Below are 26,616 nucleotides of genomic sequence, written 5' to 3'. Positions count from 1 at the left end.
TTAAGAGATACATTATTTGAATGTTTGGTGAAAGAGATGCGTTTTTAATCTAGATTTAAACAGAGAGAGTGTGTCTGAACCCCGAACATTATCAGGAATGCTATTCCAGAGTTTGGGAGCCAAATGTGAAAAATCTCTACCTCCTTTAGTGGACTTTGCTATCCTAGGAACTACCAAAAGTCCAGTGTTTTGTGACCTTAGGGAGCATGATGGATTGTAACGTGGTAGAAGGCTAGTTAGGTACGCAGGAGCTAAACCATTTAGGGCCTTATATGTAAGTAATGATAATTTGTAACTTATATGGAACTTAATAGGTAGCCAATTCAGAATCTGTAAAATTGGGGTAATATGAACATATTTTCTTGACCTTGTAAGGACTGTAGCTGCTGCATTTTGGACTACCTGTAGCTTGTTTATTGAAGAAGCAGGACAACCACCTAGAAGTGCATTACAATAGTCCAGTCTAGAGGTCATGAATGCATGAACTAACTTTTCTGCATCAGAAACAGATAACATGTTTCGTAGCTTGGCAATGTTTCTAAGATGGAAGAATGCAGTTTTTTATATTTTATTGGGCATTCATTTGATTGTGAAAAGTGTTTTCATTTAACAGATGGTTTTTTATTGGAAAATAGTATCTCCAACATTGGAATAACCTGCAAAAATGAATTACGTACAATAAGACCAGGATGCATATTGAGAAAGAAACTTAAATGGTCAATTTTGATTTCAAGTGTTGTCTGCCAAAGAACACCATACATCCTTGGAAAACCAATCTGGAAATTTCTTCTCCCAACATTTGCATCAGTCACGCACTGTAATAATAATAATAAAAATTGAAAAAAAAAAACAAGTCCTCACAAAGCTATTAACACGATATTAGCTGTTCTGCCTAATTGTGTTATAAATGAACGATACAATTGAGGGCCCTCATTTGGTGCAATGATTTATTGACTCCTGTGAGCACAAATCAGTTTGATATTTGGCTCTACAGCAAAGCAGGAACAACTGGACAAGAGGTGCTTAACATGAAATCCATAATCCATTTTGAAATCATGATCTGCATAGTGTTTAATAGAGCAGCAGGTTTAAATGCATGAATGTAAATAGTTTATTGATGACTGCCACCCTAGCTGCAACCTTTTCTCCACTGGGTCACTGTATAAAATGACTTTTAACCATTTGATAGGTACGATCCACATATGGGATTATTATTTCCATGCCCCTGGGAGTATGGTCCCACATATGAGATTTAGAACGTTCTGTGATGTCACATAACTGCCAAATTCAAACTATGGTTTTGCGTGTTGGCTAGTGCTGAGCCAGAGACAGATGTGCACTGCGCTTGTCTTATTATCACATTATTATGCAGTGTTATTAACCACATAATGCATATATTAGGTTTCAGACATATAAATACACATAAGTACTAGTAAAACAATATATCTCAAGTTTGAAAAACACCTATATGTCTATGGAAGCAACAATAACAATCCATTCAAATTGAATTTGCAGATGTGTTTTATTCATATCAGATACACATGGTGTAAGTAACCATAAAGTTCACAGGTCACTTATTACTTGTATTTCGGGAGAGATTGATGAATTGATGTGCTGTAAATCCGACTGACAGGACTCTCTAAACTGCAACACAAACAAACACATTACAGATCACAATCAAGATCATTTAGAAAGGTTTTTAAATGACCGAACACACTCACAAATATTTGTGTATTGGAATATCAGATTGTTCATGACCTGGTATGCAGATTTGTGAAACTTTTTAAACAAAAAAGGAAAAACTAAATTAAAGCGATACATCTGTCATACAGTGTTTTCGTGCCTGCGGTGTGTCACGTGACAAGCCTGATGTGTCGCCATGGAAACAGTAAGGGGAAACCTTCTAAAATAATGTTTGACTTAAAAAACTCACTCTGGGGGGACCACTAGAATATTTTAAAATCACCACTGAAAAGGTTAAATTACTTCTTAAACTGACTGAAAACTTTCACAAGACCTCTCACTCTATTTCTCTCTGTGTTTCATTTTCATCTTTTAGCATTGTACAATTTGTTGGTACCCTGATGCTTTTGTCGGTGCCTTTAAATCTATCAGCCAATGCAGAGCCACACATGAGAGCATCTAGCAGATCTCTCACAAGAAGGGAAACAGTTTCCACCCCTTAATTTACTGCCAGGAACAGCTAGCTGACACAGTCACGACTAAGTATCTGACTGCACTGCCGGATCAATTCTTCTGCAGCTGTCACATTCTGTCTTGATTTGATCAAGATCGGCCAATTTGGCACTCTGTAAAGCACATACTGTGAGATTTGAAATGGATCAGGGCTGCATAACAGCATCTGACAGACAACAATTTCAGTGTGTCAAGAGAGAAAAGATATAGCTATTTTATTTTTCCAAAGTTGTAAATAAAACGATTTTTAAAAAGGCTTTTGCAGTATTGGATAAGAACAAAACATTTCAGTCTCTCTCTCTCTCTCTCTCTCTCTCTCTCTCTTAAAACTTAAACAAAAGCTTTATTATGCAAAAGTTGCTTCCATGACGCAAGGATGTTGCTATGTAGTACTCCCAAGTTAGAATATTATTTGTGTTTCTACATGGACTTGTTAGCTTTGCAATTTGGTATTAAAGGCTACCTATGCTTGTACAAAGTAAATATGATATATAGAGGATCAAATTCTCTTCTGAATTTTTACTTATCTTATTTATTTAGTGTATTAAATCATACATATTTTAAGTTTGTTTTTTAATGTTTCACACAGAGTTCTCAACATGTCAAAACACTCATTGACTTCTTGAAGCTTTTTAAAGTTGCAGATACTGTATGATCCCAACAGCAGGCAGTCTGGTTTCCATTGCAGTTTTTTTTTTTTTTTTTTTTTTTTTACTTGTTGCTTGTTTATTTTAGACGGTTAATAAGTTGAGAACTGCTGGTGTAGACACAGTAGGTCCAATTGCCTCTGATTTACCAGAGAATCAGCAATCTTTTCTCTGCTGCCATGCATTTTCATCCATATTAAGAGGTCAGACTGCCAGCAGGCCGGAGCTTGGACCTCATTAGCATCATTGGTCATTGCAATGCCATGATGGGCATAGACTACTGGTGTCCTGATGGCCAATACTGGGATTTGAATCAACTCCAAATAGATGGAATCAAGGTTTGACTATACAGTATCTAAAAGTGGGCAAGTCATTTGAGCCATTGGCTGCTGTCAGGCTAAAAAATGAAATAGGAAAGTAGACATCAGTCTGGCGGCATTACAAAATAAACGAGAAAGGGATCGACATTAGAACAAATAAATGTCCTGTGTTTTAGACCATTCCCTGCTGGATAACAAGCACTTTCAGGTGTACTATTTCAAAAAGACGACATCAGGCTTAAATAAAAAAATAAATGAAAAGTGCCTGGTTGTGTATATTGTAGGCCACTTGAATCATTCACTTCACTATGCAAAACAGGTAGGCTTCTTGCTGTGCTGCTTTTTAGTGAAGAATTTTAATGTTACCATGTGAAAGGAAATTGACGTTGTATGTACTAAACTACAGACACAGAACTTGACATGACTTGATTCTTGTCACTTGAGGTTGATTCTTATGCTTCTTTCTGGAGAACCAAAGAAATGTTGTTTTAAGTCCATGTCTTTTTGCTTTTGATTTCATCTACTGTATATCCTTGTGCAGTTGCATTTAAAGGGGTCATGAAATGGATAATCAGAATGTTCTTGATATTTACACATATGAGAGGTTACTCTGCAATAAAGACATACTGTGAGATTCAAAAACTCCAAACTAACTTCCCAGTTTAAAATATGAATTATTACATGCCAGGATTTGAAATCAGGAGAATCGTGACATCATTATGTCCCCTCAACACACCCCTCAACGTGCGTCATTGTAGAGGAGTGTTCTGAAAAATGCATGTCTGTCTGTCAATCACAACAGAGATAATGCTGTCAGGTAAGAAAGTGGTGCAAAAAAACCTTGCAAACTTTCTAAACTAATAACAAGAAACAATAGAAAAACTGAAAGTGCATTTGATAAGCGTTATGAAGTGTGATAATATATAAGGGCTCATGTATATACATGGTTTACTGCTGTTCATGCATTAGTGAATCAAGCCAGTGACTAAACGATCAAATTCACACTGTTCTTGTTAGCGTAGAAACCATCTTTTTCTATATTGTGATACATTTATATACAGACAGTTATCAAAGATCTTTTTCTTTTTTTAATGCCAGACCACCACAAGTCTATCAGTTATTTGATCTCTGCAGTTTCACCAAAACTTGTCGTTATAATTAGTGACACTGTAATAAGCGGTCAGAAGCATGTGGTTACATTTGTAGCACTTTATTATAAAGCAAGGTCAACAACAGGCAATGGTCAAACAACAATGGCAGGAATGTCAGAGGCAAGACGGAGGCAGAAACTATACCGGGCAGGAGTCAGGGCACTTCCAGAAGGCAAGATCACAAGGGTAGGCGACAGAGAATCAGAGAAGTCAAAAGACTTTACAGTGAGTATGAGTGTGAACACTGGTTAAATAGTGAGAGCCACAGAGGTCTGATTCATAACAGACACTGTTTACACTGTTCTACAAGTCTCTTATATCCAAAGTATTTTTACTTCATTAGTTATGATGACGTTATAGGTATGACTGCAGAAATCGTATTAAAATAAGGAGATAACTCTGATCATTGTGTGCTCAGTTGACTATATATGACTATGACCTTTGATGAAACGGGAGTAGATCTAAATATACCGTATTTTTCGAACTATAAGTCGCACCTGAGTATAAGTCGCATCAGCCCAAAAATACGTCATGACGAGGAAAAAAAACATAAATAAGTCGCACTGGACTATAAGTAGCATTTATTTAAAACCAAGAACCAAGAGAAAACATTACCGTCTACAGCCGCGAGAGGACGCTCTATGCTGCTCAGTGGTAGACTACAGGAGCAATTAGCAGCATAGAGCGCCCTCTCGCGGCTGTAGATGGTAATGTTTTCTCTTGGTTATTTCTCTCGGTTCATGTCAAATTAATTTTGATAAATAAGTCGCACCTGACTATAAGTCGCAGGACCAGCCAAACTATGAAAAAAAGTGTGACTTATAGTCTGGAAAATACGGTAATGCTATAATTAACTAATATGTTAATATAATTGCATAATTAACACTTTTAACAATTGCTTAATCTTGATGTCTGTTATGGTAAAAACGCAGTAAAAAGGTTTTGAGGGAGTTTCACATGTATTGCTAATTTCATATGCAAATATATTTTTAAACAGTCTATTGATTTTGATCTTTTAATAGCAACTTAATACATTAAGCCAAGTGCTCATGGTTTTATATGGGAGGAAAACAAGTAATGAGATACTTTGTGCATTGTGTTCATATTCTGCTGTTCTGTGGCCACAGATATCCGGGTCTTGTCTTTTTCTCCTACAAGTAACTTGCAGTACCTTGTGCGTTACAGTACTGAATTAGTTTTAATCATTTAATCACCACAGTGTCTTGTCTCCATTGGCAACATGCATGATTTGCAAGTGACATTGCAGGTAGCAGAGTGTAGGTGGTGAGGTGATAATGTATTTATTTATTTATTTTAATTTTTGCTTGTCTTCACCACCTGGCAACTTTTGTAAAATGTTGAGAGATTCAATAAAAAAAAAAAAAAAAAGAAGCAAGTGACGTCACTTGTGGAAACACAGTAGCCTGAGAGTGCAAGTGTATGTCTGCAGCCAGACCCCACTGGGGTTCTGCGTGTTTCATAATTCAGTGTTTGGGCGAGATAAAACTCTGACTAGATTTTGCAATGCAATATTCTTTGTAGCAGTACAGGACTTGTTCATAGCTGAAACAGAATGTTATTTTATTATTGCTGCTTTTTTCTGTCTGGCAAAATCGCTATGGCATATGTCTGGAAGCAATATTTGAAATACGCAGCTCTTAGTCGAGCTCACCCTCTGTTCTCCAAGTGCACGTAACATGTAAAAAACTACTGACAAAATTTAAATGTTATTAATAATTTTGTGCTGTGCTTAACAGGACATTTTTATTCCAAAAACTGTGCTATTACTTTTACAGTGCTATTTACAAATAAGACATCTACTTACTTGAGATTATATATTATTTTATAGATGTTTTAAATTGTTATTTTAGTTAGTTATTTTATCTTATTTTACAGATTACTTTTATTTTTATAGATGCTATTTTGTTATTTTATTTTTATAAAATCATAATTTTCATTGTAGGTCATGGTTACACTTTACATTAAGTGTCCCTAATACCTGTGTACTTAGATGTGTACATAGTATTTAACCACAGTGTAAGTACGCATTGATACATTGTATCTACAGCTGTAATATTTCGGTAGCACTTTATTTTACAGTCCTGTTCCTCATGTCATGTACTATGTACTTATTATTGTAATTACAATAACTATGTAATAACTAGGTACTAACCCTGAACCTACCCCTAAACCTAACCCTACCCATGTAGTTACCTTGTATTCCCAGAACTTTCTTAGATAAATACACTGTAAGTACACTATAAGTACATGTTAGTACACGTAATGTAAAATAAAGTGCAACCAATATTTCTGTGATTACACACATGTAACAACCCTCAGGATGGTTTGTGTAAGTACAAATGTGTAACAGGACATTGGTAACAACACTTTTTTTTCACTCCATTAAGTACTCATGTAACAATAATTATATAACTACATTTTGTAACAACAATATCCATAAGATTAATTGGTACCATTTGATCCAGGGGGTGGAGATGGGTAGGTTTAGGAATATGCCAAGTGAGAGGAGTTGGATCTCGAGTTGGAGTTGGTGTATCACTGAAACACAAGTGTATTTACATGGTAACTCCTCATGAACTGTCCACTTCTGGACACCAACCACAATTTAAGTGTAAAGCCTAACTTACCGGCTGCTGCTCTGTAACATCAGAATAATTACATGATAAATCTAATATAAAGTATAAAACTTTATTTACCAAAAAGTGCTGTTAGTCCTGTTACACATTTGTACTTTCATTACCAAAAAGTGTTGTTACCGATGTCCTTTTATACATTTGTACTTACACATACCATTCAGTGGGTTTTTACATATGTGTAGTTACACAAACATTAGAGCTGTAGATACTATGTACCAATGTGTACTTACACTGTGGTTACAAACTTTGTACACATCTAGTTTCTATGTAAGTACACATGTATTAGAGACAATTAATATAAAGTGGGACCGATTGTATCAAAAACTGGATTAATGAGAAAAGACGTGTTCTTCAGCACCATCTTGCCTTTTAGATTAATTTCAATGACAATATTGCTGTTTAGTAAGCTATCATCACTTAAATGTATTACCACAAGTTAATTTGTATGGCTTAGATTTTAAAAGATGGTAAGAGGTTAAGTGCACACTGACACCCACAATATCATTAAATACTTCTTGACCTCTGGATCATCCTACTTTTATTTCTGGGTCCTTATGCCTAAAAGGGAATAAGTGTTATGTCAACCCAGTACTGTGTATATTCTTGCTCCCCTGACTGCACGTTTGATTGCATTGTCTGCAGCCTAAGGCTACATAGCAGTCAAGCTGGATATCTTCTTTAGTGGCCATTCCAACGCAGCAGCTGTGCAAACTTTGCAGTATTGACTTGTGCTCTTGCCCTACAGCATCAAACCAAGATGGATGAATCAATGGGGAGCTCCTTGGCCTTGGAATAATCTGTAATGTAATTCCGGTTCTTGTGTGATCCACTGTGACCTTGTGTGTGCTGCAGTCAGCTCATCTCAGAGATTTATGTCAGTGCTGAAGAACCACAAGAACACAACACAGTGGCAAAATATGTGACCTCATCCACCAGCTCATAGGAAAATAACTTGCCAGAAAAAAACAAAATGTGTAAATCTTATGGCAATTTTGAGAATGCTTTATTTCTTTGTATTATTTGAATTAATATATATATATATATATATATATATATATATATATATATATATATATATATATTAGGGGTGTAACGATATGCGTATTCGTATTGAACCGTTCGGTATGAGGCTTTCGGTTCGGTACGCGGTACGCATTATGTATACCGAACGGTTCGTTGGACTAATTAATTATATTTGAAAAAAAAAAAAAGAGAAATATAATGATATGCGTTCAAAAAGGTAGCCCAATAACCCAAATGATGAAACAGGCAACGCCCCTGACACTCCCGAAGAAGAAAAAAACACCAACTTATAGTTATATGTTTATGCTAGGCTACTCAGTCAGATGCTCGCTCACTCAGCACGCGCTGAAGGCTCGTTGCAAAATGGCCAATGCGTTTAACAGACCAGAAATAGAAGATCCTCCAATAACCAACAGGTCTGGTGTTTGGGTGCACTTTGGATTCCCTTTAAGCTATAATGGTGATGGCAAGAGAGTGGTGGATAAAAAAACAATGGTATGTCGCATCTGCTACATGACAACAGGGTACACCAGCGAAAAAAAAAAAAAAACACCAGCGGGAATACTTGAAACATGTCAACTCATTTACGCCGACATCACCTTATTGTGTCAGTATCTGGGAAAAGACGAAAAAAAGGAGAAACATACACGCAACAAACTATCCCCGCAGCATTTAGACACCGGTACACCATTATAGCTTACAGGGAATCCAAAGTGCACCCAAACACCAGACCTGTTGATTATTGGAGGATCTTCTATTTCTGGTCTGTTAAATGCATTAGACATTTTGCAACGAGCCTTCAGCGCGTGCTGAGTGAGCGAGTGCCTTAGGGGCCGTTCACATATCGTGCCTAAAAATGCGTGGAAAACGCTAGGCGCGCCGCTTTCTCCTCCTTTCCAAAGCGCTCGGGCAGAAGCGATCTTTGATCTTTGCTAATCAACAATGACGTGCTCTCTCCATGAGACGTTCAGCAAAGGATAAATGGATTTGCAGCTCTAAAAATCGCTTGCAGTAGCTGTGCTACTAAATTTATTTCAAAATTGCAATCCATATACAACTATGATCAGCTGTTCCTTCATCTTGGCTGAGTTTTCAACGTTGTTACGGGAAAGGATGAGGCTGATTGGTTAGTTCTTGTCACATGACCTGCGGTGCGCTTACGGCATTCTGAAAAGTTGAGATATTTTTACATTTTGCTGTATCTAAAACGTACCGAACCGAACCGTGACATCAGTGTATCGTATCAAACCGAACCGTGAATTTTGTGAATCGTTACACCCCTAATATATATAAACCATGTCTGCATTTGTGATCGGAGAAACGACAAACAACAAGCTCTACTCTACACTGCTCAAATCTCACGTTTGAATAGTCAGTGGCAAATTCTTTACTGTAACGGTATATAAACTTCATAATCACGGGAAGAAGAAGGCGGGAACCGGCGAACATTCAAATTAAGCTTTAATAATAAAATAAAAACAAAACAGTGCAACCAAAACCAAACACAAAATAAAGCCCAGGCCTAGTCCTTTCTTGTCCTTCACTGTCATCGCTCCTCTTTTGTATCCTTCCGATCTCCTCTGTGGGACCTGAGACTGGTGAGTGGCACAGGTGTCGCTCATTTCACAATCACTCCACCGGCCTTGCTCCGTTCCCATGGCTCTCGGTGTCACGGTATGTGTTAGGAAACACGAAGAGAAGGAACCAATTGCAGTAAGTATGATAAGTATGATTTTTCTGGAACAGCGTCGGGCACCCCCTCGGCATCGGGTGCCACCTCGGCCTCTGGAACAGCGTCGGGCACCGCCTCGACCTCTGGAACAGCCTCGGCAACTGCCTCGGGAACGGCCTCGGGCACCGCCTCGGCCTCTGGAACAGCAATGGGCGCTGCCTCGACCTCGGGCACCACCTCGGCCTCTGGAACAGCGTCGGGCACCGCCTCGGCATCGGGCGCGGCCTCGGCATCAGGCACCGCCTCGGCCTCTGGAACGGCCTCGGGCACCACCTCGGTAACGGACTCGGGATCGGCCTCGGGATCGGCCTCGAGCACCGCCTCAGCCTCTGGACCAGCAACGGGCACTGCCTCGGTAACTGCATTGGGAACAGCCTCGGGCACCGCCTCGGCCTCCAGAACTGGATCGGGCGCCACCTCGGCCTCTGGAACAGCCTCGGGCACCGCCTCTGCATCGGGTGCCACCTCGGCCTTTGGAACAGCGTCGGGCACCGCCTCGACCTCCGGAACAGCCTCGGGCACCGCCTCGGTAACTGCATTGGGAACAGCCTCGGGCACCGCCTCGGCCTCTGGAACAGCAATGGGCGCTGCCTCGACCTCGGGCACCACCTCGGCCTCTGGAACAGCGTCGGGCACCGCCTCGGCATCGGGCGCGGCCTCGGCATCAGGCACCGCCTCGGCCTCTGGAACGGCCTCGGGCACCACCTCGGTAACGGCCTCGGGATCGGCCTCGAGCACCGCCTCAGCCTCTGGACCAGCAACGGGCACTGCCTCGGTAACTGCATTGGGAACAGCCTCGGGCACCGCCTCGGCCTCCAGAACTGGATCGGGCGCCACCTCGGCCTCTGGAACAGCCTCGGGCACCGCCTCTGCATCGGGTGCCACCTCGGCCTTTGGAACAGCGTCGGGCACCGCCTCGACCTCCGGAACAGCCTCGGGCACCGCCTCGGTAACTGCATTGGGAACAGCCTCGGGCACCGCCTCGGCCTCCAGAACAGGAACAGTAATGGGCGCTGCCTCGACCTCGGGCACCAGCTCGGCCTCTGGAACAGCGTCGGGCACCGCCTCGGTAACTGCATTGGGAACAGCCTCGGGCACCGCCTCGGCCTCCAGAACAGGATTGGGCACCGCCTCGGCCTCTGGAACAGCAACGGGCACTGCCTCGGCCTCCGGAACAGCATTGGGCACCGCCTCTGCCTCCAGGACAGCATCGTGCACCGCCTCTGCCTCCGGGACAGCATCGTGCACCTGATCTGGGGACTCAGGCTTTGAGTCGGCCATCTTGTGCTGTGGCGCTGGGTTGGCGGCCATCTTGTGCTGTGGCGCTGGGCTGGCGGCCATCTTGTGCTGTGGCGCTGGGCTGGCGGCCATCTTGTGCTGTGGAGCTGGGCTGGCGGCCATCTTGTGCTGTGGCGCTGGGCTGGCGGCCATCTCGTGCTGTGGCGCGGGGCTGGCGGCCATTTTGTGTTGTGGCGCTGGGCTGGCGGCCATCTTGTGCTGTGGCGCTGGGCTGGCGGCCATCTTGTGCTGTGGAGCTGGGCTGGCGGCCATCTTGTGCTGTGGCGCTGGGCTGGCGGCCATCTCGTGCTGTGGCGCGGGGCTGGCGGCCATTTTGTGTTGTTGCGCTGGACTGGTGGCCATCTTGTACTGTGGCGCTGGACCGGTGGCCAATTTGGGCATTGGCGCTGGGTTAGCGGCCATCTTGTACTGTGGCGCTGGGCTGACGGCCCTCCTGGGCAGTGGTGCTGGGCTGACGACCACCCTGCCGGAAGAGACAGGAGTGGCTGGGGCATCCCACCGACACCGAAACTGCAGGTAGCGCACAAATTCCCAGAACTCCAGCGTCTCCAACTGCTCCATCTCTGCCTGAGGCACTGGATCATCCAGGCCGCCATTGAAGTGGTCCTTAAGGGCCGCATCGTTGTATCCCAGGCCTTCAGCCAGGGACCAGAACACTTGAGCCAGGGCACCCACTTCGTTGCCCTCTTGACAGAGGGCGGTCAACCGAAGATACTTGACCCGCCTCTCCGCCATCTTGGCTGGGGAACGGAAAATTGACATACCGCTGGTTCCTATGTTGACGGAGTCCTTCTGTCACGTTATGTGTTAGGAAACACGAAGAAGGAACCAATTTGCAGGTACGTCGTTTATTAAAGGGGTAATCCAGTAGAGTAAACAGTCCAGGCAGGGTCAACACCAGAGAATCCAAAACATAAACACAAACAAGACACGAACGCAAGGCAAGGCAAGGCAAGGCAAGGCAAGATCAGGATGACGGGCATGAAACTGTAACATATAAACAAGGACTCCGTAACACAGACTAAGACAGACTGGGTATTTATACACAGAAGGGTAATGGGGAAACAGGAGACAGGTGGGGGAGACAATCAATTACGTAACAAGGAGGAAGGTGACCATATAAGGAAACAGGAAGTGCTCTGGGACAGACACCGTGAGAAGGAGGACATCTAGTGGAACCCCGGGGAACAACAACCCAGACACTGTGACACTCGGCTCGCCCCATATTTTGATTGCTTTGTTTGTTATCATTACTGAAATTTAATATGTTCATCTGCAGATCATCTACAGCTTTTCAAAAATTTGTCTCATTGTCTCATTATAATTTAGATTGTTAAATGCCTCTGAATGAAGAATATATTAATTATATAAGAATGTATTAATATATTAATATTAATTCATTCATTCACTCACTCATTGTGCTACAAGCTCAATGAAAAGCATTTTCATCTAAAAACTCTTACAGACCTTTGTATTAGACTGATTTTTCAAGTGAACCAACCATCAGAATGCAATGTTTTAATCACTAACATGAACTTTGCTTAACTTGATCCAGAAACATCATTCAGCTAGTTGATGAGGATGATTTAAACATGCACTGAGTGAGGTCCGTTTGACTCCCCTGCTGTGTCCTGATCCCGTCAGGGTGAGAGCAATCTCAGGCATTAGCTCTAAATACAGGCTTGTAGGAAACACAAGAGTGAGGATAATAATCCCAGCAGACTCTTTTTAGAGAATCATACAAATTTGCATACTGAATTTTTTGAGAAGCATAATTCTGAAGAAAGGAAGGTCAGAGCATTGAAGCTTTAGCGACACATGAGCACCTTTGGGTTGAATTATCATGTCAACCCACTGAGAATAATCAACCTCTTACTTATTAGGGAATCAGCATTCAACTCGCTTCAACAATAAGACCAGCATGGCATGAATTTGAGACTAGTTTCATAAGTCAATGAATATGTTAGGAATTAAATCACGTTCACTTACATATAATTTCCAGTAGAGAGCAAATCAGGTCAATGAGATTTTATTTTTTAAGAGTTGAACACTTTTATTCATTAAGGACACATTACATGTATCAAAAATTACAGTACAGACACTTAATGTTACAGAATATTTTTATTTTAAATAAATGCTGTTCTTTTGAACATTCTATTCATCAAATAATCCTAAAAATAAAATGTATCACAGTTTCCACACACAAATATATTATATTATTATAATTATTGTTTATTTTTATTTATTTTTTCTGGAACAGGAAACCAGCATATTAGAATGATTTCTGAAGGATCATGTGGCACTGAAGTCTGGACTAATGATGCTGCATCTGCATTCAATTTGCAAAAGTTCAGCATTGCATGCAGAAATACAGTGTAAAACAGGACAAACGTGCTGATAATGCAAGAGGATAATTGAGAACAATCAGTTTATCAGTTAAAAGGCCCATATGATGTTGCAAAAAAATATATTATTTTGTGTATTTGGTGCAATGCAGTGTGTTTATGTGGTTTAAGATAAAAAATTATTATCCACATAATGTATATTATTGTGGCTCCTCTATGCCCCACCTTTCTGAAACACATCAACTTTTACAAAGCTCATCTGAAAAGCGAGGTGTACGCTGATTGGCCAGCTTTCCAGTGCGTTGTGATTGGCTGAATACTTCAAGCATGTTACAGAAATGTTACAGCCCTTAACATACTGTGATGCTGAAACAAAACCAATAAAACCCATTACAAATGAAGCAGTTGTTGCATCCAGTGGGGACATAATTACTCATTATAATGACTATACTGGGTTTTTATGTGTTTTACTTACATTGCTGTGAGCTAGAAGCACCAGACTGTCCTTGCAAAGTTTTAACTGCTCCACTTTACAGAACAGCCTTTGAGCACAGACCCACTCTAGGCTACTCTTCAGGTTCAGGAAACAAAACGTGTCACACAGTGTCACACAGTGCTGGTCAGAATGAGGAATGCTGGCGGACTTGAGAATGGTGCAGCTGGCGGATTCGACTAATGAGTGGCCGGGGGCTTGGGGCAAAGACATGTGATGACCCCAGACTGGACTCTGCTTCATCCATGGTGAAAGCGATCCACAGTGCAACGTTGATTTATTTCTTCAGCGACCAGCACAGACCAGCTCTAGACATGACTAAGCGTACATTATCTTATTATACTGAGAATAAAAGTTACGGCTTCTTTCATTGCGCAAACATTTTGCCGGTGTTATGGAAATCTTTCCACACAGTTGCATAGACATGTGGGGGTGTGTTTAAACAGGCCTTTTTAGGAGGGCGTGGATAAGTCTTAACTTTTATAAAGAATATCTGAGACTTTTATTATTTTATTATTTGTATTGTTTTGGGACTTTAATCTTTGCAACTTTACAGATCTTCTTTATGCACCAAGAGCTTTTAACACTCCAAAGAGAATAAATAAATAAATAAATTTAAATCGAATCATATGACCCCTTTAAAGTCAGGTCATTGTTGATTCAGTGATGTTATCAACCAAATTGGTTCAGTTCTCTTCCAATAGTGTCTGTGCCAGATATTGTGACCAAGCAAGCCAAAGGTGACAGTGATAAGGAACCAAAACACCATAGGTGACAAAAAAAAAAAAAAAAAAAAAAAAAAGGATAAAGGGATAAACCAGGCTCAGTCAGGGGGATCAGTTCTCCTCTGGTCAGAACAAACACACTCTCACACACACACGTACACACACACACACACACACACACACACACACACACACACACACACATATATATATATATATATATATATATATATATATATATATATATATATATATATATATATGTATATATGTGCACTTTGTAGAAATCTCAGGACCAACTAAAGAAACTGACATGTTTTGGGTTAGAGGTTATACTTGTTAAAATTTGTTAATGTTAAATTTGAAGCTACTACCATGTTTTGTATTATTTAAATGACAGGATTCTGATTTTGTAGTCTAAGAAAGAGTTTCAAACCCAAAGATTCAAGTGAAATAATGAAATAAAGACAGAAAATCTGCAATCTCAGATTGCTGTGTGGTATCAGACTCTTCCCATTAATATTTAGCAGTTGTATCAATCTTACTGGTGAACTGACAGCATTTTATTTCCGTGTCGTTTAGAAAATGGATGCCAAGAAAGGAAATGAACAAGATGGTTTACATTAAGTAAGTACAATTTCATGCTATTTAATTAATTCAATTTCATTTTACTTGCTCACATTTCCAGTAATGTTTTATTTGCCATCCCACTCCGTTTTCCATTAAATGGATTCCAACCATGGACATTTGGATGCACACAGCATTTCCAAAATCACATCGAGGGAACATTAGGGTTCCAACTCCACTTTGATTTATAAAGGAGACCTGAGCTTCAGAGAACACCATGAGGCATGTCAATATCGAGTGAACAGATCTATTCTTCCCATTCCATAGGGACATTTTCATTAGACTTGCTGGTGTTCTTTGTTAAAAGTCCAAACTGACTCATTTTCCAATAGATTTTGCATTGCATATAGGGTCCCCCATGGCTGGTCTCACCATGGGCTCTCGGCCCAACACTGCTTTTTAAGTGATTATGTGTTTAATTTCAGCAGGTCATTGATTCAGCTCCATACTGTTTGGTTGCCATAAGCATAATTAAATTTTTCATAATTATTATTATTATTTTTTTATTTATTTTTTGCCCAGTCCCAGACAAACATTTAGGGCTAAAATAATTATTATACAATTATTTAATTATTTAAAGTTATTTTATACTGGACATGTTATATTTTTCATTCTGTCTCTTTCTATTATGCATCATTGTTTTTGGGAGACCATGCAATTTTAGCTTACTCCATTGTTTTGTTAAAGTTAGCTTTTTTTTCTTTAAATATATATTTACTATTCATATCCTGACTGTTGTTGTAAGTTTATATATATATATATATATATATATATATATATATATATATATATATATATTATTATTATATTATTATTATTTTTTTTTTTTTTTAAATCAACGTCACCTAAAATTTATTACGTTATATTCAATAATGAAATGATTGTTTTATTGTATATTTATATTTTTTATATTAATATCCTGGCTGCAGTATATATTAAACCTTATTTTATTTCCAAATCTGTTTCACCTAAAATGTACATTATAGCTTAAATCCAAGAACCAAATCTTATATTTTTCACATAAATTTGTTGACACTAACACATATATAGTTTTCCAAAAATGTATATGATTTCTGTATATTATTTAACATGATGTAAATCAAATATAATAATATACTGCAACATCATTGAACAATGCATCTTGTAGCGAACATTTATTTGATTATAGCTTGATATAAACCAGTTGAGTTAAGAATGATTTTCAGCGTATTTATCTGTTCTAGTGGTATAAACAATGTTGGTGTGATCATTTATAGGATATCCAGTCTGTGTGTCTGTCTTGTTTTTTTTTTTACAGTCTTGGACCTCTTTGAAGTTATTATATTGCATTCGCCTACACTGACAAAAGATAGATGTGCTGTTGACCTCTTTCTAAGGCCAAACAGCATGATAGAAGAGCATTTTCGCAGAGCTTCTTTGAACATCAAAGTTTGGAGAGTAACGGGATGCCTATTACCGACTCTGTAGTTTCACAGAGCATTTATAGATTTAAGTGTCTATCATCTGTCCATCTCATGCTGTACTGAAATAAGGTTGCTTTTCATAATAGCTTATGTATTGTTATACCAATTTACTGGTGACACCATGAATTTATATAGGTCCAAGCTATATGTCTCATTTGTTTAGCTATAAATATTTATGGTAACACTTTAGAATAGGTAACACATATTAGATGCTTATTAGCATGCATATTACTATAATATTAGCCAGTATTAGTGCTAATTAAGAACACATTAATGCCTTATTCTATTTGACCTTATTCTAGATACCTAATCTTACCCAATACCGAGACCTAACAACTACCTTACTTACTATTAATAAGCAGCAAATTTATAATTTATTGAGAGAAATGTCATGTTATTTTATGTGTTTAAAAGAACAGCAAGTATTTAATGCTGTTACGTTTTTGTTGTTATCATTGTGCTGAAGAGTAGACAGCAGGAAGGCAAACACCATTGACTCTATAAGCAATGGCTCTGCTAATGCCAATGACAAGTAACATCTTACTTGTTCATTAAATACATGTTTGTTTGTTTGTTGAGCATAATATAATAACATTATATTTTAGCACCTTTGACAGGGAAATACATGTTCCTTTTTTTTCATCTTGCAGTGCAATCAATGAGTTTCTGTTTCAGTAAAAATGGCACCTATGTAGTAAACAGACAGCGATGCAGCTCAATAAGTTGTAAACGAGCTAGTGTATATAACAGCAACATGGCTGACATTATGGATGTAGCTAAAGCTTACACACAGGCATGAGCTTCTCTCCACAGCCGTCTGACCTGTTGAGCAGTTGCTGGGAGAATATTCTTTTTTTTTTCCTTCTTCATGTGGATTTGGGATCATTTTCAAAGCTTAAGAAGTAGTAAGACTGAGACTGAAGTGTGTGAAGCAGGTTGTGGATAAGCACAGAAGAGCAGGTTGGTAAAGGTCAGGAGGGTGGTTAATTTAATCCAACCCTGATGGTGCCTGAGTTTTTGATGGAAATCCCAGTGGCCATTAACAAAGCAATTTGTCACTGCTTTAATCACTTTCAGTCCTTATTCTGTTGGTTTTCACACTCTGTTCTGCTTTTTATAGATCCAAACATTTGTCCGATTTAATTCATTTCTGTAGCATGATGAAATCCTTTAGTTCCATCTCAAAGCTTTAAATTTAACATAAAATTATTAATATTTCTTATTCTTTGTTGCCTCAAGTTGATTGACCCAGGTGTTTTCAGTTCATGGCATCATCCAATAATTGTTGCTGCTCTTCTTACAAATCTTGCACTATGTTCCTGATTTGGTGTAAAAGATCGTCAGACAAATCCAACAAGCATAACCAAATTACGCCTTAACAAATCTGAAAATGTCAAAGGCTGTTTCCAGCCTTTCACCAGTACTGGGTCATAGAAAGATTCTACAATGAATTAGACATATCAAGTTTATCCAGCACTCTCTTTGTTTTCAGTATTATAAAGTACCCTGTTATAGTGTGAAATCAAAAAATAAGTGTTAGCCGGTTTGAGTAAATCAAACTGTACTGCAAACAAATCCATACCAAATTGCAAACCTGTTTGACCAATTAGATCAAAAGAGTGATTAATTTGTGAACCTGCCATCACTAGTTTTGATCCTAAACAGCTGCTAGACTACACATAGGAAATGACTGCTAAAATACTATTAGGGGAAAATTATTTTCAGGTCAGTACATGGTATCCACCGTCAGAAAGGATTTATCAGAAATATTTTACCGGAACAGATGCATTTCACTGGGGCTTGTTGTCACGGTTGGTAAACCGTGATCTCGGGGTGTTTACACTTTGTGGTGAATTCTGTGTGTTCAGCGTCTGCACTGATTAGTTGTGGCGTCTCCGTTAATTGTATCAGCAACAGCTGCCACTCATTACTCATCCACTATATAATGGCTTGTCTCACGTCTTGTGTTTGTGATATCGTTGTTTAATGTTTGATGTGGTTCCCCTGTTCGTTTGGCTCTCAGTGTTGTTTGCGTTTGGATGTCTGTGTTTCCCTAGAACCTCATCCACTCTCCGCACCTTCACTCAGCCACGGACACTTACCTTCGACTCTATTCCCCGCAGTTCCTGTGTCACTCTCTCCTGCTGCCTTCATGCCGACGTCATCTGGATAACTCACCTTCTCTCCGTCATCTACTGGATTCCTCACCCCTTCACCATCTCCACAGATTATCGTTGTCTCATCGTCCCTGTTTGTTTGTGTACTCTGATTTCATATCTTCCTATTAAACTTGTTAACTCGCACTTGCTTCCAGACTGTCCTTTCACCCACCGTCACACTTGTATTCCAATAAATATGGTCTAGTGATGACCCGGTTGTATCTTGACAATATTTTGATCTACTGAAGCAAATAGGTGTCATAGTCATAGAGTGACCATATGTGCCGTTCATACGGGACACGTCCCAGCCAGGATTTCAATATTGCCTAAAATATCCAGGTTTTGGCTATTTGCACTCCTGCTGGTTGATCATTGTGTAACATTCATGATCTTAATATAGCCACAATGATCTTAATATAGCCACAGAGTATGGTCACAGCACTACCTACCTACATTAAGGACTCGGGAGCAACCAATGTTCCATAGCCTTAGAAAGGAAAAGATGGTTCATGCCTGAACACTTTACACTAATGGTGCATTATGTCTTAAGTTTCATTGCATCAAGCGATGACAGCAAATTGTATTTTGTTTTTATTATTGGTATTTTTATTAGTAGTAGAGTCAAGACATAGACGAGAGCCAGAGGTAACTGAATCCAAGCACAGTTATTTATTTAAAGATAGTGAGAGTCAGTGACAGTGTTTTTCAGGTAGACAGGTAGACAGTATTTTTCAGGTGCAGGTTTGGTGCAGATCACACAGTGCAAATTGAAGGAAGGTGAGTAAGTCTTTTACAAAGTTGTCAATGCCACTCAATCACAGTTCGCTAATCCTTTTCTATTTCACAGATCCTTCTAAGAACCGGAGGATATAAGGAGTTTCTGGGAAATTGCTGGATTTCAGGCCACGGGATAGTGCTCAGAAGTCCTGACGACAGTAGACTAATGACACAGAGGTTAGTGTTTAAAAGGTAAGTATACTTTACGTCAAAAGGATCTGCGGTGCATCGGATTATAGCGAGATAGCCTTCAATGGTCCGTTCCTGTTGGAGGCTTGATGTTGATCTGGGTCTATGATGAATGTGATCGTTGTGAGATGGATGGGACCTGTCTTGACTGGTCCCTGACATTACCCCCCCTCTAGGGTCCACGTCAGTGGACCTCATCCTCCGACGTCGTTGGGCTCTGCCACGGGGTCGTGGAGCTGGTTTCTCTGGATACTGAGTATGGAATTCAGTGAGCATATTAGGATCAAGGATATCATGACGAGGTACCCAACACCTTTCTTCAGGACCATAACCCTCCCAGTCTACCAGATACTCGAGTCGACCACCACGACGTCGGGAGTCCAGTATATCCTTTACCGTGTAAATGGGCTTGGCTTCTACGGGTGGTAACGGGGGGGTTTTTGTCAGGGACCGAGTCTGCAGAGGGAACAGAAACAGGTGAGTAATGGGGTTTTAATAGGGAGATATGAACTTGGCAGGTTAGCGAAGCCGGTAAGTGACTGGGTTGATTTGTTTTTCTATTGGGAAGGGACCGATGTACTTTGGACTTAGCTTATTGCAGTGTTGCATCAATTGAATGTCACGGGTGGAGAGCCAGACCAATTGCCCAGGTTGGTACGTGGGTGTTTGGCAGTGGTGAGCATCAGCACATAGCCGGTGCTTGTTGAAGGAGGTGGTGTGCCTGATTCCAAACCCTTTCACTGTCTTGCATCTAAGTATTTATGGCGTGGACTTCGTAGTGTTCACCGGACCAGGGAAACAGTGGGGGCTGATAACCTAGGATACATTGGAATGGAATCATGTTTGTGGATGCTTGCCAGAGGGAATTTTGAGCACATTCTGCCCAGACTAATGTCGGACACAATGTCTTCAGGAATGCCAAAATTGTAGAATACATGTTCAAAGAGTAATTTAGCTGTGTCAAAGGAGGTAACAGGGCTTTCAGACGGATCAGTTTACATGCTTTGGAGAATCGGTTGATAGCCACGAGGATACATGTGTTTCCATCTGAAACTGGAAGGTCGGTCACAAAGTCGATTCTGATGAGGGCGGTGAGGGATGGGTAACGGGACTAGTTGGCTTGGCGTGGTACCTTGCTTAAGGTGCAGAGTGTGCACCCCTGAATAAACGTCTTGATGTCGTTCAGCATTCCTGGCCACCAGTACTTTTGTTGGCATGTGGAGCATGTTTTGATGATGGTAGGTTGACCTGTTCCAATGGAGGATTGAGCGGAGGAGATGAGAGCAGTGCGGAGATCTTCAGGTATGTAGATCTTATTTACAGGGCACTCTGGAAGAATGGGTAAGTCTTGTGACCTGTTTGTCGAGGTCTCACTTGATGGGGTTGACAAATAACTTGGTGGGTAAAATGGGCTCGGGTTCTTCAAGAGTTTCCTCGGGAGCATGGAGGCGGGAAAGAGTATCTGCTCTCGTAAACTTTGATCCTGGATGGTTGGCTATTTGGAAATTGAATTTGGTAAAAAAAACAGAGCCCATCATGCTTGGCGAGGGTTAACTCTCTTGGCTTCTTTCAAATACTGGTTCTTATGGTCAGTAAGGACGAGAAATGGATGTCAGGCCCCAACCAAACAGTGTCGAGTTCACAGCTAGGAGCTCCCGATTGCTAATGTCGTAGTTTCTCTCAGCAGGTGATAACTTACAGGAAAAGAAGGCACAAGGCATGGGTTTGGATGAATTTTCAGGGTATTGTGAAAGGATGGCACCAACGACTGTTGTTGAAGCGTCCACTTCTACAATATATATATTTTTTTTTTTCTCAGGATCTGGATGCTGGAGTAGTGGAGCAGTGACAAAGATGGTTTTGAGCTCTTGGAAGGCATGCTCAGCTTCAGGGTTCCAGTGGAGGGTTTTCGGTTTTCCTTTCAGGAGTGATGTTAATGGGGCTGTGATCAAGCTGTACTTGTTTGTGAATCGACTGTTAAAAAAATAGCAAAACCTAGGAATCTCTGTAGGTCTTTGATCGACTTGGGTGTGGGCCATGAGGTAATGGCTTGGGTCTTATGGTCATCCATCCTGACTCCTTCTGCACTGAGATGGTAACCTAGGAACTCAATGGAAGTCTGGTGAAAACACACACTTCTCCGCTTTCAGAAACAGGGACATTTTTTGGAGCCATTGCAGCACTAGTGAGACATGACGTTGGTGTTCTGTTTGATTATTGGAGAAGATGAGAATGTCATTGATGTACACAAGAAAGAAGCGGTTTAGGAACTCTCGGAGGACTTCATCCATGAAGCTCTGGAACACAGCAGGGGCGTTTACTAGGCCGTACAGCATGACAAGATATTCAGTGACCTGTAGGCGTGATGAGTGCCATCTTCCATTCATCTCCTTTCCAAAACCTGATATGATTGTAAACACTCCTGAGGTCCAGTTTGGTGAACTTTGGTGATGCGGGCTTTGCAGAGTTTTTCAAGAATGAACGGGGTGAATAACTCCTTATGAATACTTTAAACACATAGGGTGATGGGTGTTATTTGAAAGGTTACATACCCCTGGCTGATGACTGGTCACTGCATGAATGGTGTATGGCTTTGAGGTACAGGTTTTTTGTAGCCTGAGTCTTCTGATGAGGTTTCCAGAGATAAAGTTGCCTGCTGAACCGGAATCTACGATGGCAAATTATTATATATATATATATATATATATATTTTTTTTTTATGTCAAACATTATTTCCAAATTATTAATATTCTTCATTGATTTTCATCCAAATGCACTTAAGATATACAGAATTATTTTTAACATTACGGACTATTAACATTTCTGTAACACGCATGCATTACACCAAATACACAACAAAATGTTTTTTTTTTTTTTTTTAGCAACGTCATATGACCCCTTCAAATGTGTCACGGTTCAGGGTGCCTTCTTGGCTCCTCTTGTTATCTGTGTTATCCTGTTATTTTCAGCAGCTCGTGGTCTGGGCAATCAGTGCTGATCTTGCAGCGGGAATGCACAGATCATGAACTGACTCTCCCTCACCTGTTGCTTATCCCCCATTCCCATATACGTCCCAGCTTTTCTGTCATTAGTAGATTGTTTTGTCTGAGTGTCCACAGTCTCTGCCGGCCAGCTCTGGAATCTCTGTCAACTTGTGCGATGTTTAATTATTGTTTATGTTATTTTGTGTTTTCTGGTGAGAATAAAGAGCTCCTCTCTCACTACTCCTCTGCATCTGAGTCCTCAAATTATCCCAGGCCATAACAAAATGTTATCAGACATTATCAAGATGAATTTGTTCTGATAGTTTAACTCATGTTTTTGTTATATTGTATTACCTTTATTACCATGGGTATTTTTTTCCATTATGTCACTGCAAAATGTAAATGTACAGCTCTTACAACAAGAACAACAATTATAATAATAATAGTAATACAAATGTGTAATTAATTTATTTGCATTTAATTTTGAAGTTGCATTTAAAAGAAAAGATTTGCAAGAAGCTTTAAAACTCTTGTGGTTTGAATGGGAAATATGCTGCTGTTCTGGACATCAACTTAGTAAACGTGCATTATGAGACACTCTGAAATAAACATCAAACAAATGTTCTTGGCCAGAAATCTGTATTGAAAGGACAAATTGAGCATTTTGTCAAATTTAACAGCAGCCAAAGCATGTCTTCATGCTAACATTACAAAGCCTTTCACCCACAACAGCTAAAGAAATTGTAATAGTCACGGATAAGCTTAAAGACTTACGTTTTCTGCTTAGAGAGGATTTGGGCCACGCGTGTAACATTAATGACCCCTTTCTTGAGAAGGTTAAGACCGACACTCAAACTAAATACATTCATTATGGGGTATAATTGGCAGATAGCTGCATTTAATAGGATTTGTGGACAGGGCTCAATTGAGGCCCTCAAAGCATTTACTTCGCCCCTTGACTTTGCCTTATGTAGTTAAGCTGTGGGTTTTCATCTGACATTTTATTTTTTGAATGATGCTTCCAGACCGTACTCATTAAGGACTCAGGAGCAACCAACATTTGATTGCCTTTGAAAGGAAAAGTGGGTTTATGCTTGAGTACTTAACCCTAACAGTACATTTTGCAGAACACACTCATTCCGTTCAATGTTGAAATTGGTGAGAACACAACATAGGGTGCGTTGGATATGATGAGTACTATAAACATTTTGTTATGGGCTAGGAATTATTTTCTCACTCTTATTGTGCTTCAAATTAGTGTCAACATATGAGAACACAAATGTTTATTTTTTATTTTTTTATTTTTTTATTTTTTTGAGGTATGAACTATCCTCAAGTTTATAGATTAATAATGCTTACTTCAATTTACTTGTATCCCTGTATGTTTTTGTCCTTGTGCTGAGTGGGGTGGGGCAGAGAGCTGTGGGAGCAGAGCGAGGTGGTGGAGTAAATGATAATGAGCGACACCTGCGCCACTCACTCGAGTCCCACAGAGGAGGTCCAGAAGGATAAAAGTATGAGTGACGATAGTACAAGACGAGGGAGGACCAGGTCTGGACTTCATGTTGTTATTATTATTCATGTTAAACGCTGTCACGTTTACTTTTGTTTTGCTCATTTGTTTGTTAAAGTTTTGTATTTAAACATATGCTGGTTCCCACCTCCTTCTTCCCGATCGATCTACGAACATTGTTAAATTGGTGCGGAAAGCCGGGAAAAACCCAGGGCAAAATTTGTGCAGCAGAGCCAGATAACGAACGTACACGCCCATTGCCGGAGCGTTTTTCATTCTCGAGTCAAGAACCGGCTACATCGGTTTTCGGATCACCAGTACACTGAACCGAGAACCGTTTCTGTCGGACGCATCCGGTTCGAGAACCGAGGAGCTGATGATACTGCGCATGAGGTATCATCTGATTCTTTGCTAATGTTATGATCTCTGTCCACTGGAACGCTATCGCTTTTAATTTAAATCGGGTTATTTAAAACAATTACTTATCAAACAGATAGAATTAGGAATAAAGGTCTGCCTCTAAGAAAAGCCTGCTTAAAATAAAAGCCTGTTACCTTCTGCAGTTCAGGTAAATAAAGGTCCCAGCTTTTATTTGAGGAATAACGGTATATATATATATATATATATATATATATATGTATATTTAGTTCAGTCTGGTTCTCAAATCTGATTGGGTGCAGCCTTTAAAATTTTTCCCACAGTGAGTGTCATGGCTGATGCCCAAATCCAATATAATTTTACAGATAATAATGTTTAAGTCACAGATTTTTTTTTTTTTTTTTTTTAGAGGATAATGTACTTGTGTATACTTTAAATATGTGGTCTGTTAATAAAGATATTTTCTTAATGAAAATTTGCTTCAAAGTTTTCTGAGATGTGAGCACCTGGACGTCACCTGAACCGCTGACCAATGTTAATTTCGTTAACAAAGACGATGACGAAAAATATTCATAAACGAACATTTTTAATGTGAATAAGATGAGACGTTGACGAGCTAAAAAAAATATCTGATGATGAAATTATGAACAAATTTATACCGTGTCTTCATTAACTAGACGAGACTGGACTATAATGTTATTATTATTGTCTTTCAAAATGTGCATCCCTGTCATTAGATTGTGATCAGATAATGGCTGTTTGTTGTTGATTAACTTAAATTTAGTGAAGGCGGGATAGGCGGAATCATGCTGACAGAAGTGTTCTCTCTCGCACGAGCGCGGACGCTCCACTTCTTCATTTCGTACATAGAGAGCGCGATCAGTTCTCAGCGTTAAAATACACATAGCAGTCCAAATATTTTTATACTTTGCTGTTGTTGTTAAATATATATACTCTCACTTTTGATATATATATATATATATATATATATATATATATATATATATATATACAGTACAGACCAAAAGTTTGGACACACCTTCTCATTCAAAGAGTTTTCTTTATTTTCATGACTATGAAAATTGTAGAGTCACACTGAAGGCATCAAGGGTATTTGACCAAGAAGGAGAGTGATGGGGTGCTGCGCCAGATGACATGACCTCCACAGTCACCGGACCTGAACCCAATCGAGATGGTTTAGGGGTGAGCTGGACCGCAGGCAGAAGGCAAAAGGGCCAACAAGTGCTAAGCATCTCTCGGGGAACTCCTTCAAGACTGTTGGAAGACCATTTCAGGTGACTACCTCTTGAAGCTCATCAAGAGAATGCCAAGAGTGTGCAAAGCAGTAATTAAAGCAAAAGGTGGCTACTTTGAAGAACCTAGAATATGACATATTTTGAGTTGTTTCACACTTTTTTGTAATGTATATAATTCCATATATAATTCCACATGTGTTAATTCATAGTTCTGATGCCTTCAGTGTGAATCTACAATTTTCATAGTCATGAAAATAAAGAAAACTCTTTGAATGAGAAGGTGTGTCCAAACTTTAGGTCTGTACTGTATATATATATATATATATATGCTCAAACCAAATAAAGGAAATTGAGATAGAATTATATAATTGTTTATAAAATTGTTTTTCAACATAAATTTTCTCATATTTGCAACAAAACTTTGTAAACTGTAAAGCCTAAAGCAACAGACTCAACATTCAGCCCCTCAATAACAACACATTTACACAACGTTGCAATACACATCATGACGTGAAACACAATAACAGCATTTATCATAGGTGTATATTCATACTTGTTGAGCTTCAATAACAGTTCAAATTCATCATGCAAAGACTGCAAATGACTATTATCCTTTCAAAACATTAACTCTGGCAACTGTAGACATAAAAGAAAAAGGGTTTCGTGTCAAACGGAATGAGTG

This window comes from Carassius auratus, chromosome 1 (genome assembly GCF_003368295.1).
Source record: "Carassius auratus strain Wakin chromosome 1, ASM336829v1, whole genome shotgun sequence".
Lineage (NCBI taxonomy): Eukaryota > Metazoa > Chordata > Actinopteri > Cypriniformes > Cyprinidae > Carassius > Carassius auratus.
This window is presented reverse-complemented; position numbering follows the sequence as displayed.